Source organism: Triticum dicoccoides, chromosome 7B, assembly GCF_002162155.2.
Source record: "Triticum dicoccoides isolate Atlit2015 ecotype Zavitan chromosome 7B, WEW_v2.0, whole genome shotgun sequence".
NCBI lineage: Eukaryota > Viridiplantae > Streptophyta > Magnoliopsida > Poales > Poaceae > Triticum > Triticum dicoccoides.
Window position 1 is genome coordinate 454,720,996 of NC_041393.1, and position 14,052 is coordinate 454,735,047.

The window sequence follows — 14,052 nt, forward strand, 5'->3', positions numbered from 1 at the left end:
CCTTCTTGGCGGCGGCTTCGGGGAGCTCTGCCAGAAAATAGTCACCAGAAATCAACTTCCTCTTCTTGCTCTATCCAGTTGATGATGTTACAGACGGTTGAGTCAGCTTGAGCACAAAGATCCCTGGTTCCACAGGTAACTTAAGTGCGGCGCACTTTGATAGGCCATCGGCAATGTCGTTCTGAGCTCTTGGAACATGTTCCATCTGCAGGCCGTCAAAGTGCTCTTCTAGCTTCCTCACTTCATCAACGTAAGCTTCCATCAATGGACTCTGATAATTCTTGTTCACTTGGAGGACGACAAGCTGTGAGTCACCCCTGACAATGAGCTTCTTGATCCCGAGGTCTGCTGCGATCCTGAGACCGGTAAGCAAACCTTCATACTCTGCAGTATTGTTCGTTGCTTGCTCCTTGGGAAAGTGCATCTGGACTACGTACTTGAGGTGCTCTCCGGTGGGTGCAACAAGTAGTACGCCCGCACCAGCGCCTTGCAGCGAGAAGGCACCATCAAAGTACATTAGCCACTCTTTGCTTGCTTCCTTGACGGGGATGCTCGTTTCTGGAATTTCTTCATCTTGTGTTGGCGTCCACTCTGCTATGAACTCTGCCAATGCTCTGCTTTGGATAGTTGAAGTGCTCTCAAACTTGAGGCCAAAGCTTGACAGTTCCAGTGCCCACTCGACAATCCTGCCTGTTGCTTCTGGATTTTGCAGTATCCTCTTCAGCGGAAAACGAGTGACGAATGTGATCTCATGTGCTTGGAAGTAATGGCGCAGCTTTCTCAAGGCCATGAGAAGGCCGAAAAGCAATTTCTGCACACCAGAGTACATTGACCTAGCTCCCTGCAGAAGGGAACTGACAAAGTAAACTGGGCGCTGCACCATTCTTTTCTGTATCTTCTCATGCGCCTGCGCAGATCCATCCTTGTCGGGACCAGAGCTTGCCGGTGAAGTCCCCTACTTGTCGCTGGATGCATCTGCCGTGGTTGCTGGCTCATCATCCGCCTCCCTCTCTGCTACTAACGCAGCACTAACCACTTGATTGGTTGCCGCTATATATAGCAGCAACTTCTCTTGTGGCTTAGGTGCGACAAGTGTTGGAGTGGAGGACAGGTATCTCTTTAAGTCCTGCAGCGCAGCCTCCGCTTCCGGAGTCCATTTCATTGGACCTGCCTTTTTCAAAATGTTGAAAAATGGCAGGGCGCGCTCAGCAGACCTAGAGATAAACCTGCTGAGAGCAGCTATGCAACCGGCAAGTCTTCGTACATCCTTGACGCGCTTTGGTGCTTCAATCTGCTCAATGGTCTTGATCTTGTCGGGATTGGCTTCAATTCCCCGCTGAGACACGAAGAACCCGAGAAGCTTGCCAGAGGAGACTCCAAACACACACTTCTCGGGGTTAAGCTTGAGGTTGATCTTGCGCATATTTGCAAAGGTTTCGTCTAAATCTTGAATCAGAGTCGCCTTGTCCTTGCTCTTGACCACTATGTCATCCATGTAGGCTTCCACATTTCTGTGTATTTGCGGCTCAAAAGCGTCATTGACTACCCTTGCAAATGTTGAACCAGCATTCTTTAAACCGAAAGGCATCCGTACGAAACAGTATGTGCCACATGGTGTGATGAATGCGGTCTTCTCCTCATCCTCTTCTGCCATGAAGATCTGATGGTATCCTGAGTATGCATCAAGAAATGAAAGCAAGTCACATCTGGCCGTGGAGTCAACAATCTTGTCGATGCGCGGCAAGGGAAATGGGTCTTTGGGACAAGCTTTATTGACATCGGTAAAGTCGATACAAAGCCTCCATTTCCCGTTCGCCTTGCGCACAACTACAGGATTGGCCAATCACGTAGGATGGAGCACTCCTCTGACAAGGCCTGCTGCTTCCAATTTCTTGATTTCTTCTGCGATGAATTCTTGGCGCTCCACTGCTTGTTTCCTGACTCTCTGCTTGACGGGCCGTGCAGGAGGATAGACGGCAAGATGGTGCTCGATTACTTTCCTGGGAACACCGGGGATGTCAGACGGTCGCCACGCAAACACGTCAACGTTCGCCCGCAGGAAAGCAACGAGCGCGCTTTCCTATTTAGGGTCGAGAGTGGCACTGATGGTGAAGGTACCACCGGTGCCATCCTCCTTGGCGGACACCTTCTTGGTCTCTGGTGGAGCTGCCATTGTCTTCTTACACTTGCCAGTGGAGCTCGATGGTGCGTCCTCGACGGTAGTGCAGCACTCCGAAGAGGTGCGCTTGCCGGAGTGGGCATCAGAGCTCTTGCCAGACTTGGTCTTCTTCTTCGCCCCGGGAGCTTCAACGGCAAGTGACTTGCGATCTGCTGCGGCTGCTGCTTCCCGGTAGATTTTGTCGGCGCAAATAAGAGCATCCTTCTTGTCGCCAGGGACAGAGATGACACTTATCGGGCCTGGCATCTTCAGCATGTTGTATGCATAGTGAGAGGCTGCCATGAACTTGGCGAGTGCTGGACGGCCGAGTATCCCATTGTAAGGCAATGGAAAGTCGGCAATGTCAAAAGTGACCCTCTCAGTCCTGAAGTTCAACTCGCTGCCAAATGTCACCGGCAACGTGATCTTTCCCTTCGGCTTACTCCTTCCCGGATTGATTCCTTGGAATGTGCCGGTCTCTTCAAGCTCGCTATCAGGGATCTGGAGTTTCTGGAGTACCGCGGAGGAGATCAGGTTCAAGCCGGCCCCGCCGTCAACTAGCATCTTAGTGACCTTGAGGTTGCGGATAGTTGGTGAAACCAACATCGGCAAGCACCCGACCGCAGTTATGCGATCAGGGTGGTCCTCAATATCAAAGATGATAGGCGTGCTGGACCATTTCAGAGGCTTGCGTGACTCGATGGGTGGTTCTGCCGCATTAACTTCCCGCACCCACTACTTGAGCTGGCGGTGTGAAGTATGCAGAGAAGCACCGCCGTCAACGCACAGGACCTCTGTGGCTTTCTGGAACTCCTGCTCATCGGTCTCATCATCATCCATATCTTCATCGTCGTCGTCATCTTCATCCTTGTCGCGGCCACGGGGAGGTCTGTCTCCTTGCCGCTGCTTGGCCTTGGCGCGGCGTCCTCCTCGGCCGGGGCGTTTCTTGCTGGCTCCTCCAGCACCTTCCTGGGCTTTCTCCTTGTCGCGCCGCTTGTATTCAGCCTTTTGCTGCTCAACAAGCTGCTCGACCTTCTTGCAGCTCTGGAGGTCATGGCCCTTGGTGCGGTGGATCTTGCAGTACTGCCTGTTGGTGCCGTCCTGCTTGTCGGCGACCTCCACAGCCTGGTAGTTGGTGCCTGCGGCAATCTCCTTGCCGGAACTACCAACTTTGGCTTTCTTGGCGCCACCTCCGTTGCCAGACTGCTCAACCATTAGCACATCTCTGCCTTTCTTCTTCCTGTTGTTCCGCCACCGGTTTTTCTTTGCTGGGGCGGCCTCCTCACTATCAGATCCCGCTGCTTCTGTATTCTCTCCGAGGAGTTTCCTCCCTTCCTCAACACGCGCACACTTATCGGCAAGGGCATAAAGCTCACTGACGTCTCTGATCTTGCACATCGCCATCTCCTCCCGCATCCTGCGTTTTCGCACGTTCTGATGGAACGCACTGATTACCGCGGCAGGGTGGACATCTCTGAATGTACTTGCGCAGGGGTTGCAGATGAAGGTCGCTCTCTTGGCCATGAGGCTTGTGGCCGCCTGTAAAGGCGCCGACAAACTGATGGCATAGGTCTGCCCAGGAGGATATGGAGTTGTCCGGCAAGTGCATGAGCCAGGATCTGACATTGGGCTTGAGCACCAGCGGGAAGTAGTTGGCAAGGATCTTGTCGTCCCGCCCCCCAGCAGCTTGCACCGCGATGGTGTAGATGCTGAGGAACTCCGACAGATGCGACTTGCCGTTGTACTTCTCTGGTACGTCTGGCTTGAAATTCTTCGTGCTGGGCCACTGGACTTGCCGCAGCTCTTGAGTGAACGCAGGGCAACCTACCGTGTACGGCAAGTCGTCTGGTTCCCCTGGCGCATGCATGTCGACAGAGGGCCCAGCGCGCTGGTCCGATTGACGCCGCGCTTCTCTTCGGCGCTCGATGCGAGCACGAGCGTCTTCTTGCTGTCGTTCGTGAAGAACTTGGCACTGATCACGACGAGCTCGTGGATCTGATGATGCAGTGGAGTCGCTGTCGAGGTGGATCTGGCAAGTCGGCGATCTTGGCCTTCAGGGCGGAGAGTGCATGGTGGTTGCACCCCCACTAGTTTCGTCGCCATTGGCTCGTGCCTGGCGGTCTTGTCGCGGCAGCGATGTACTCGGCTGCCGCGGAGTGTCACCGTTGGCGAAGCCGATGAGACTCTGAATGGTGGCCCTCCATTCATCGATCTTGTCTGCTGTTGGAGGGTAATCTAGGAGCAGTTGAGCTCGCGCCAAAGCTTCTGCTCGAGTGGTGGGCGGCAACGGCGAACGGTGCGAGGAGCGGGATATGCTCGGACTTCTAACTATGTTAGAAGGAGCAGTATCCCGTCCAGGTGACCGTGTCTAGCTCGCGCCAGCATGTTGGCGTGCATGCTGGTCTTGAGCACCCCGAGATCCACCAGCTCGATCTTGGTCCGACAAACGTATGGCACTGCGAATACCATGACGCTGTCGGTCCTGCACCTCCTGAGATGGGCGCGATGCATGTACGGACGCCGAGGTCTGCGCAGCCTTGTCCTTGGACCTGGCAGCGTCGTGAGCTCCCTCGTCGATGTCCGTCCTTCCGCCGGCGTCTACTCCACCACCCGTTTGCTCCGGTGGTGGTGGGATTGACGTGGACGGAGCAGCAGCCGCCGAAGTCTTCTTCTTCGGTGGCATGTCGATGAAGAAGATGAAGATCTAGCTCATGTGAACGCCGGATCAGGTTCACACAATCTCGACACCCCCTACCTGGCGCGCCAAAGATGTCGGGGAAGCTGATCCACGAACACCTATGGGACCGGCGGACCGAGCCCCTTTTGGTTCGGCGGGGGGCGGAGATCGCACGAAGAGCGGATCGAGGCGAAGCACACGAGCAGTTTACCCAGCTTCGGAGCTCTCCGGAGAGATAACACTCCTACTGCTGCATGTCTGAGTGTATTGAGTTCTTGCTCGAGAGCGCTGAATGCTACAGTACACCCTAGCTACTAACGAGACCGAGCGTGAGTGTTTTTTGTCTTCGAATCGAACCTCTTCTACGTTGCGCATGGGCCTCCTTTTATATGCTCAAGGGGTCACCGACAGGTGGCAACGCAGACAAGGGTAAAAATGAAAAAGGAGTTGCGGTTGGTACAACTACCTGTACAGTGTATCCTACCTAACCCTGACGGCAGGGGACAAAGGCATTAAATGCCCGTCTGCGTTGCCCAAATAGTGCAAAAAGGGACCGTCAGGGACGCCACCGCTCGCCATGATGGCTATCCTGTCAGCGTCGCTTGCCACCTCGCACCGCTGGCTGCACAGACTCTCGCCACGTGCACCTGGAAAGGCTGCAGGGCGACACGTTGGTGGATGTGCTGGAGCGCGGGTACAGAGTGGTAACTTGTCGCGGCAAGCGCCTTGCCGCGGTCGTTATCTTGTCGCGTCCGGAAGCTTGTCACTCACCGGGCCTCGCCGGGACGCGTGGTGCGTCGCGAAAAGTTCCTTGAGATGCCTTGGTTGGCCTTCCCGGCAAGCTCCTCTTGCCGGGGCCCTGTCTCCTTGGCTTGAATACTTTGTTCTTGAACGGCTCCAAAGGAACCACGGAGGACCTTGGCGGTCGCCCAGCAAGCCTTGCCGCGGGGTGCTGCAACTGCTCGTGCACAAGTTCGGGATACTAGGGTACCCCTACTCTAGTACACCGACAGAATATAATAGAGATATGCATGGTGTGGTTTGGAAACGAGCATGATATACTATATACGCATTGAACAAGGTTAGACTGATTTGAAATTGAGATGCCGATGGCAGACATCGTTTGGCCACATTGCATCCGTGCATGGACACACTATTCTAATTGGAGATGATGGGTGGCTTTCGCATCACATATCTATATCTATACCCCTATATATATTATATTTATATTTTTTTATATAGTGTGCGAATAACTCTAATTTTGAAAGATGGTCGTTGGATGAATCCAACCCGACGGTGAAGAGATGGCAAATTCGAGCACTAGTGGCCATTGGATATCATCTAAATTCCACCATATTTTGCCACATGTACAATCTAGAAGACTCCATGGTTGAACTTAAGCATAATGCACAAACCTCAAAACACAAGCACTTCTTCTTTGTTATAGAATCTTCCGTATCATAATTGCCCAAATGTTTTTCTACATGATTTGCCATTATTTGTTTTTTCTACTTTATGCTTTACAACGCACAATTGCATGAATCTTAAAATAGATTAGCTTTCTTATAAAAACTAGATGATTTTGAATGAGATGAAGTATAAGAATTAAACGAACATCTACATCATGCATATATGACTCAAAGCTTACATGCTATAATGTGGTATTTATTCATAATTTGGTTGCCAAATCTCATGCGTGCAATGCACGTGTACCTTACTAGTCTAAATGGTGTTTGTGTGTGTGTTGTGTGTGTTAAACACATTGTACGTAGTATCATACATGGTTTAGATTCCAAACATCTAGCTAAATTACATGTACTATGATTTGAATTCAACATAAAATGGATACATATATTTGAATTTGAGATCATACGTACATGTAGTTCATATTTATATAGGAATTTACTACTCCTATATTCATGTCATATGTTGTGAAGATAATATTTAGATGGTTGTATAACTAACCCGATTACAATACCATTCAAACAGGGAAAATGTAGTCAAATTTAGTCCATATGCTAGACAACATGAATTGTTTTTTTATTGGTGAGGGAAGTGCAAATTGATTTGGTACTATACACGTTATGTTTGTTGTCCTGATTTTTTAAGTTTTTTTGTTGTTGTATTGAATGCATTTCTAGTAATATAGTAAAATGGGACATGGATCTCTCTAGTGATGAGGTGCGAATTGTCTCTTTTTGTACACGTTAAGCTTGTTCTCCCGAAATTTCAAGCCGCGCCTTGTTATGCCAAAATTTCAAGCTCGCATATCTGTCTATCGTGCTGCGAAACTCATGCCTCTTCAACCCACGGCTTGTTACCCCGAAATATTTAAGATATATCTTTGTATTGTTGTGCTCCGAAAACTCCCTCCATCTCAACTCGCGCCTTGCTATCCCAAAATTACAACGCATGCGAGAACTCCCACCTCCTGCGAAATCCCGACACGAGAAATGCCCGTGATACCCCTGAACCGAAGGAACTGCCTAGCTCAAATCGGTGGGGGTAATTTTGTAACTTACCCCACATTGTGGACAAGCGCGTCCCTAAGCCATGGTTCCCCCCTCCCATCGCATCTGCCAACCTATTCATACACCGAGGCCGCAAAAACCCATGAAGCCCCACACCCTCCTTGGTCCGCCACCCAGCTGGAGCCCCTTCCCCGATGACGTCGTCCACAGCAACACCTCGACGTCCCTCATCCACCGCACCGGATGAGGATCCATCGTCGATCTTGTCGTCTCGCTGGTTCAGCCACCCCGTCCTCCACCTCCAAGGAACTACCCGATGTTCCCCTCATCTTTCGCACCACCTCCATTCCCACACCATCCTCTTCACCTACACCACCGAAAGAGCAGCATCATCACTGTTTCCTTGGATGAAGCTGAGGCCTAATTGGCGCCACCAAATAGGTTCTACACTAATCGCCGCATTTTCTTCTTGATTCGATCTCACGTTGTTGCCGGCGCTCGGTCCCGAGCCGACATGGCACAGCTCCATCCACGACGGCATCACCGGCCATTTCCTCCATGGCATCGCTCCCTCAGCGGAGACGTCCACATCAGTAGGACCTACTACTACTTTGCCTCTTGCTCGCACTACTGCTCTGCTATTGCTCTCGGTCCCCTGTCGGGTCTGCTCTTGCTCTTGCTCTTGCTCATGCTGCTGCTCTCGCTCTTGCTCTTGCTTGTGTTGCTACTCTCGCTCTTGCTCTTGCCTGCGCTGCTGCTCCGATTTAGCTACACTTCAGTCGACTGAATCGACTTTTGGGTCAGTCAATTTTCAGGGAGTGGGGGGCTCACCGGAGTTAAGCAAGAACCAGCCGCAGCGGGGAGGGGGGGCTCGTCGGAGAGGTACCCCACTATCTATCTTAGGCTTCGGGGTGGGTGCAGTGGTCGCCGGTGGTGGTGAGGTGGTGGCGTGGGGATCGCCGGAGAAAAAGCTTTGCGGGGGGGCAAGAGGGATGGTCGGGGTGGCGGCAGACCGGCGGTGGGGAGTGGTTTTGGGGCGGGCGGGGCGGCGAGGCGGTGCGGAAGCGCCGCCGGCCGGCGGTTTGGTCGGTGGTAGATGGGGGCTTAGGGGGTGGAGGTTGAAGATGAACTGCAGGCCCTTGATTTCATATCCAACGGCTGGAAAATCGACTAACCAGAGATGCAAAAAATCAGTCGTCTGACGTGTAGCCTCACCCTGCCTGCTATTCTATTATTGCGCGTGCTGCTGCTACACGAGCAGCAGATACTACTCTCGCTCGAGCCCCTGCAGTTGCTACCCGAGATGCTGCTACATGACCAGCTGCCCCGGCTCTCGCACGCGTTGGTACTCCTGGCGCTGCTACTGCTTTTCTGCTACTAGTGCATTCAGTTTTGACAGTAAAATTCAGTTTCGACAGCAAAATTCAGTTTCGACAGTTAAATTCAGTTTCGATAGTTAAGTTTAAAGATGAGCGGCTGATGTATTTTACATCTAGCACTTTGTGGTTATGTATTTTACCTCATCTATTGGAGATGTTATTAGAATTCCACTCAGGTTAACATTGTCTCTCTTGTCGTGCTTTAGCCTCGCCGTTGTACAACTCATTGGAGCTGCTCCAACAACGAAACCCTCCATCATAGCGGAGCAGTACCCCCGGGCTCCATCTCCAGACGCCTAAGATCTTCTTCCCCTCCTCGAACAGCCAAATCAGCCGGAGCATCCTCACCGACCACCCCAATCACGCTGATATCGACATGGCTTTGCCAAAGAGGTTGTACACTTGTTGCATCTCTTTTTTACTCTACATGTTATATATATTGTCCACTGAGCACACGTAGTAACGTGAAATACGATTAGTTTCTCCTACTATATGACAAGCAATGAGGTACCAGGCAACTTAGCTATCCGTGATGGACTCTCTTAAACGCCATCATTATTTATCTCTGCGCGTTTGAGCTGTGCATTTGTAGATGGGCCTGGGAGTTGAGCTAGTAGGGAAGTGGCCTGGGTCCAAAGTAGTAGAAGTAGCACAAAAACATTTTTTGAGTGTAGGCTTTTCCCTGCTCAAGCCTGCCTACTAGAATCGCCGGTGCTTGAAAGGAAAAGTGAAGGAAAAACATAGGAATTGGAAAGTTTCCTATTGTATTACTATTCATGCATTTGGTTCAAAGGAATGGAACAAAGGAAAACTGTAGGATTTGTTCCTTTAGTGTCTCCTTGAAAGAAAAACCGGAGGAATTTTAATATTCACTTATCCCCCTTTTCAAATTCCTATTCATGAAGCACAAGACTAAGAGATAGTAGCATAATAGCATTATAACCATACATTTTCTTGTGGTTTGACTTAATCTCACCATGCTTCTTTGCATCATGTGATCTTCCAATTCTTGTGAACCAAACTCCCATATTGGAAGAAATCCTGTGTTTTTAGATTCTCTGTTTTGCATGTGCATTCCTATCCTATTCCTGTGTATTTCCTATCCCTGCATTGTTAGAGTCCTCAAATTCAAACAAGCCCTTACACAATTACTTCTGTTACACATATGTGTCAAAGAAAACCTTGTGCGGTTTGTTCCTCTCCTGTTGTGCTGTGTTCCACCCCATCTCAGCTACTCCAACGACGGAAGGGTTTACCAAAGCATGGATCCTCTCTCCAGACTATCTTTCGCCGCCTCAGATCTTCTTCCCCATCGCCGGCAGCCATGACAACTACATTACCATCATCAACTGAGCAGATGACCTTGAGGACTACACGGGTCCGCAAGAGAGGTCACACTCTTTCGTGTCTGCTTACGTTATGCATCGCTTAATATGATGACATGCTACTTTATCATCCTGTTCACCTATTAGACTCCGAGTCGGGTCCAAACTAATGCTAAAACTTGAGTTTTAAATGGTTGTGGGGTACATATTGGGGCAGCAATCAGTACTATCTGTCTACTATCTAGTTAATCTCGGGTGTCTACTGTGAGTTTCATGTTGGGTGCAAACAAACATTAAACGAGCCATTATCTATATTTTTTAACTAAAGCTATTATCTGCCTGCTAAAATTGGTTTTGGGTCTATCCACAGTTTGCTACCATCACTCTGGATTTGTGCATGCACTCCTTACATAATCTCACTATGTTTTATTCCTATGCATGTCAGTTATTGTACACAATGGAACTTAACATGTAGAGCAAAAGAGACGAGCCTTGCATGGCAATAAAATTTCATGCAGACGTCACTCCATGGTAGGCGCAAAGGCAGCCCCCCTCCACCGATTTTGGATTGTAATCAAGAGGAAGATAGTTGTTCTGAGGGGGATTCAGAAGAAGACCACTCGTATTTACCCCCAGAGGTCTTCGCTCTAACTAGGCATGCTAATGTTGGTATTATCATGCATATGGTGCCTTGCGTTGCTTACTTTATACATCAAATATGACATCTGCTTAGTTTAGACATGCTTTGTGTGAATGCCATTTGTTTAGTTTCTTTATCGTATATGTGAATCATGCAATCCATCTTGTTTATCCAGGCATCATATATGTGAATTTTGCAATGTCACCCTGGTTAGTCAGTCATCTTATATGAGAATTATATCATGCCATAATTTTTTTATTACGTATTAAATTTGTCAACAATTTTAGTACATTCAATTACTCTTCCTGTGCATCAGCCATTCAACACAGTCATGGAAAAATCTGGAGTGGAAACAAGGTCTTCAGAGCAGACAATGCTATCTGATGAAGCGCATGTCCTGCTGGTTACAGATAGCTCCTCAGAGGAGGATTCAGAGACAAATGACTAGTCCTATCCCCCCCCCCCCCGAGGTGCATGCTCTAACTTGGCAGGGTTATGTTGCCCATATCGTGCATATGGTGTCTTGCATTGCTATGCCATTTTCTTAGTTTAGACATGCTTTGTGTGAATGCCACCTGTTTAGTGTCTAACTGCCATATATGTGAATTATGTAATGACATCTTGTTGCAAGACATTATATATGTGAATTATGCAATGCCATCTTGTTGTAAGGCATTATATATGTGAATTATGCAATGCCATGCTATTTAGCCAAGCGTCATATATGTGAATTATATCATGCCATCCTTTTTTGTATTTCTCATTGCATTTGTAGACAATGTTTGTATATTCAACTGCTCTTCCTGTGCATTAGCCATTCGAACTGGTGATGGAGAAATCTGGAGTGAAAACAAGGTCTTCAGAGCAGACAATGCTACCTGCTGAAGCAGATATCTTGCTGGTTACAGATAGTTCCTCAATGAGGATTCAGAGGCAGATGACTAGTCCTATTATCCCCCTGAGGTGTATGCTCAAACTTAGCACGGTTATATTACTCATATCATGCATATGTTGTATTGCAATGCTTAGTTTTTACATCATATACACAATATTGAATGCAATCTCCTTAGTTGACACATCATATATGCGATTGCCCTCTGCTCACTTCCTTAGTATATAAATCATATATTTGAATTATATCATGCCATGATGTTTACATAGACAACATGTATCTGAATTATGGCATGCCAACCCATTTTGTAAAGACATAATATAGTTATATCATCTCATCATGTTTACATAGTCATCTTATTTTGAATTATGTCATTCTATCCGTGAATTATATCATGCCATCATGTTTCCATCGGCGGCATGTTTGTGACTTATGGCATGCCAACCACTTTAATAGACACATCGTATAGTTCTATCATGTCATCATGTTTACATAGTCATCATATTTTGAAGTATGTCATTCTATCATGTTTAGTTAGCCATCATATATGTGAAATTGTGTCATGCTATCCTGTTTAATTAGCCATCATATATGTGAAATTATGTCATGCTATTATGTTTGGTTAGACAACATAAATGTGAATTATTTCATGCCCTGTTTTCTTCCCTACTATCCATTGCACTTGTCTATCTTACAATGTCTGTACATTCAATTACTATTCTTGTTTATCAGCCATTTGAATTGGAGGGGTGATGGCAGTATCTATGGGAGTAAAAACACGGTCTTCAGAAAAGATCGTGCTACCGGTCGATGCAGATAGAACCACGGTTGTACTTGCCCAAGAACCAGCCCCACCACACATAACCCAGACTCATGCAGATTGTACCCCTGCCCAGTTGGATAGAGAACCAGCTACACCCCTTGTAACCCCAACTCTAGCAGATAGTAACCGAGTTCCAATTGACACAGTACCGTCTCCACCATAGAGCACCCAAACACGAGCAGTTAGTAAGGCAACTGCAGTGCCCAAAGCACGAGGACCACCACTCCGAACCCCAAGTCAACGCTGAAAGCAGAAGAAGAACTGTTCTCAGGTCTGGTTCCGTAGCTATGGTTCATACTCCTTTGCTCTTGCATCACCGTATTTACTCATACCAACTAATTTCAAATTTGAAGAATGCAATTGAAACTGCAATGGCGCAATAGGTATGTTTTAAACATGTTTCCTTAATGTGTTTGCTGTTGTAACTTGCTCTATGTTGATTTCAGTTTCAATTGAATAAACAGTTATGTTCTCATGCCATGCACATTACAAGTGTTGTTATTGTTGTGTAGTTTCCCACACATATTCTGTGTATGTTGCTTTGTCTTAAATAGATATGATTTGAACTGTCTCTATCTTGATTTGGCAACATAAACTAGAATGATATAGACCATACAGTCACCATATTACATAGATATATGTTTGTTTCATGATGTTATCCTGTCCACCTTACTACTGAATTGGTTTACCAAAATGAGTTTCATATGCAACATGGTAAACTTTTGATGTGTCTGTTTATTTCTCTTTTAGAATGCGCATAAAATATTGGAGAAGAGTACCCTGCTATGCAATGGTAAAGGAAGTAATGCAGATAAGGTTCAAGATAGTGAGACATCCCTGTTGGTCTCCAAGAAAGCCGATAAAAACTATATTGAAGACACTGAGACAACAACAAAGTCATGTCTTGATGTAGTGTTCGAGTTACTGGCTACTACTGCTGGCACCAGCTCTTCGAACTTGCTGCCTGAATCAGTTTAACTTCTTGAGTCTCAACTTCAAGTTGAGAGACATAGATCAGATGTTATGCGACAGGAAGCCGAAGAACTGTGGAAGTCCCTACAGAATTCAGATGCATACTTTCTGCTCCAACAGCAAGTGCTGGAGGATTTAAGCGCCAAACAAGAGAAAGTTAATAAGCTTGCTAAGCATCTTGCCAGCATTATGGGTACCCAGGATATTGTTTCTTGAGCTCTTCTGAAGTGGTTTCAGTTATGTACTTGTTTTGCTGCGGCGTTTATTTGCACTGGTCGCCAACTTTTACAACCAGTGTATGTGATATGTTGCTTTGTTCCTTTATTTGCACTGGTGGTGAACTTTGATGCCTAGTGGATGTAGTATGTGTAATAGTTGTGATAGCGTAGTGTAAGTTGCTTGCTCATTTATTTCCTTGTTGTCTTGTTTATTTGTTTGCTTGTAGTCAGTGCAGTTCTTTTCCCGTGGTTTTCGACTGGCCGCATAAACCTATTTTTAAAAACGAGGCCACAATAACCATGGGCTACATATTTACTGTAGTGACCCTGGGTCTCCTACGGGCCGCAGAAACAATGGTCCTTCCATAGGCCATAGAAACAATGGGCCTTCTACGGGCTGTAGAAACAATGGGCCTTCTATGGGTCGTAGAAACAATGGGCCTTCTACGGGTCGTATCATCAATGGGCCTTCTATGGGTCGTATGATCGATTGGCCA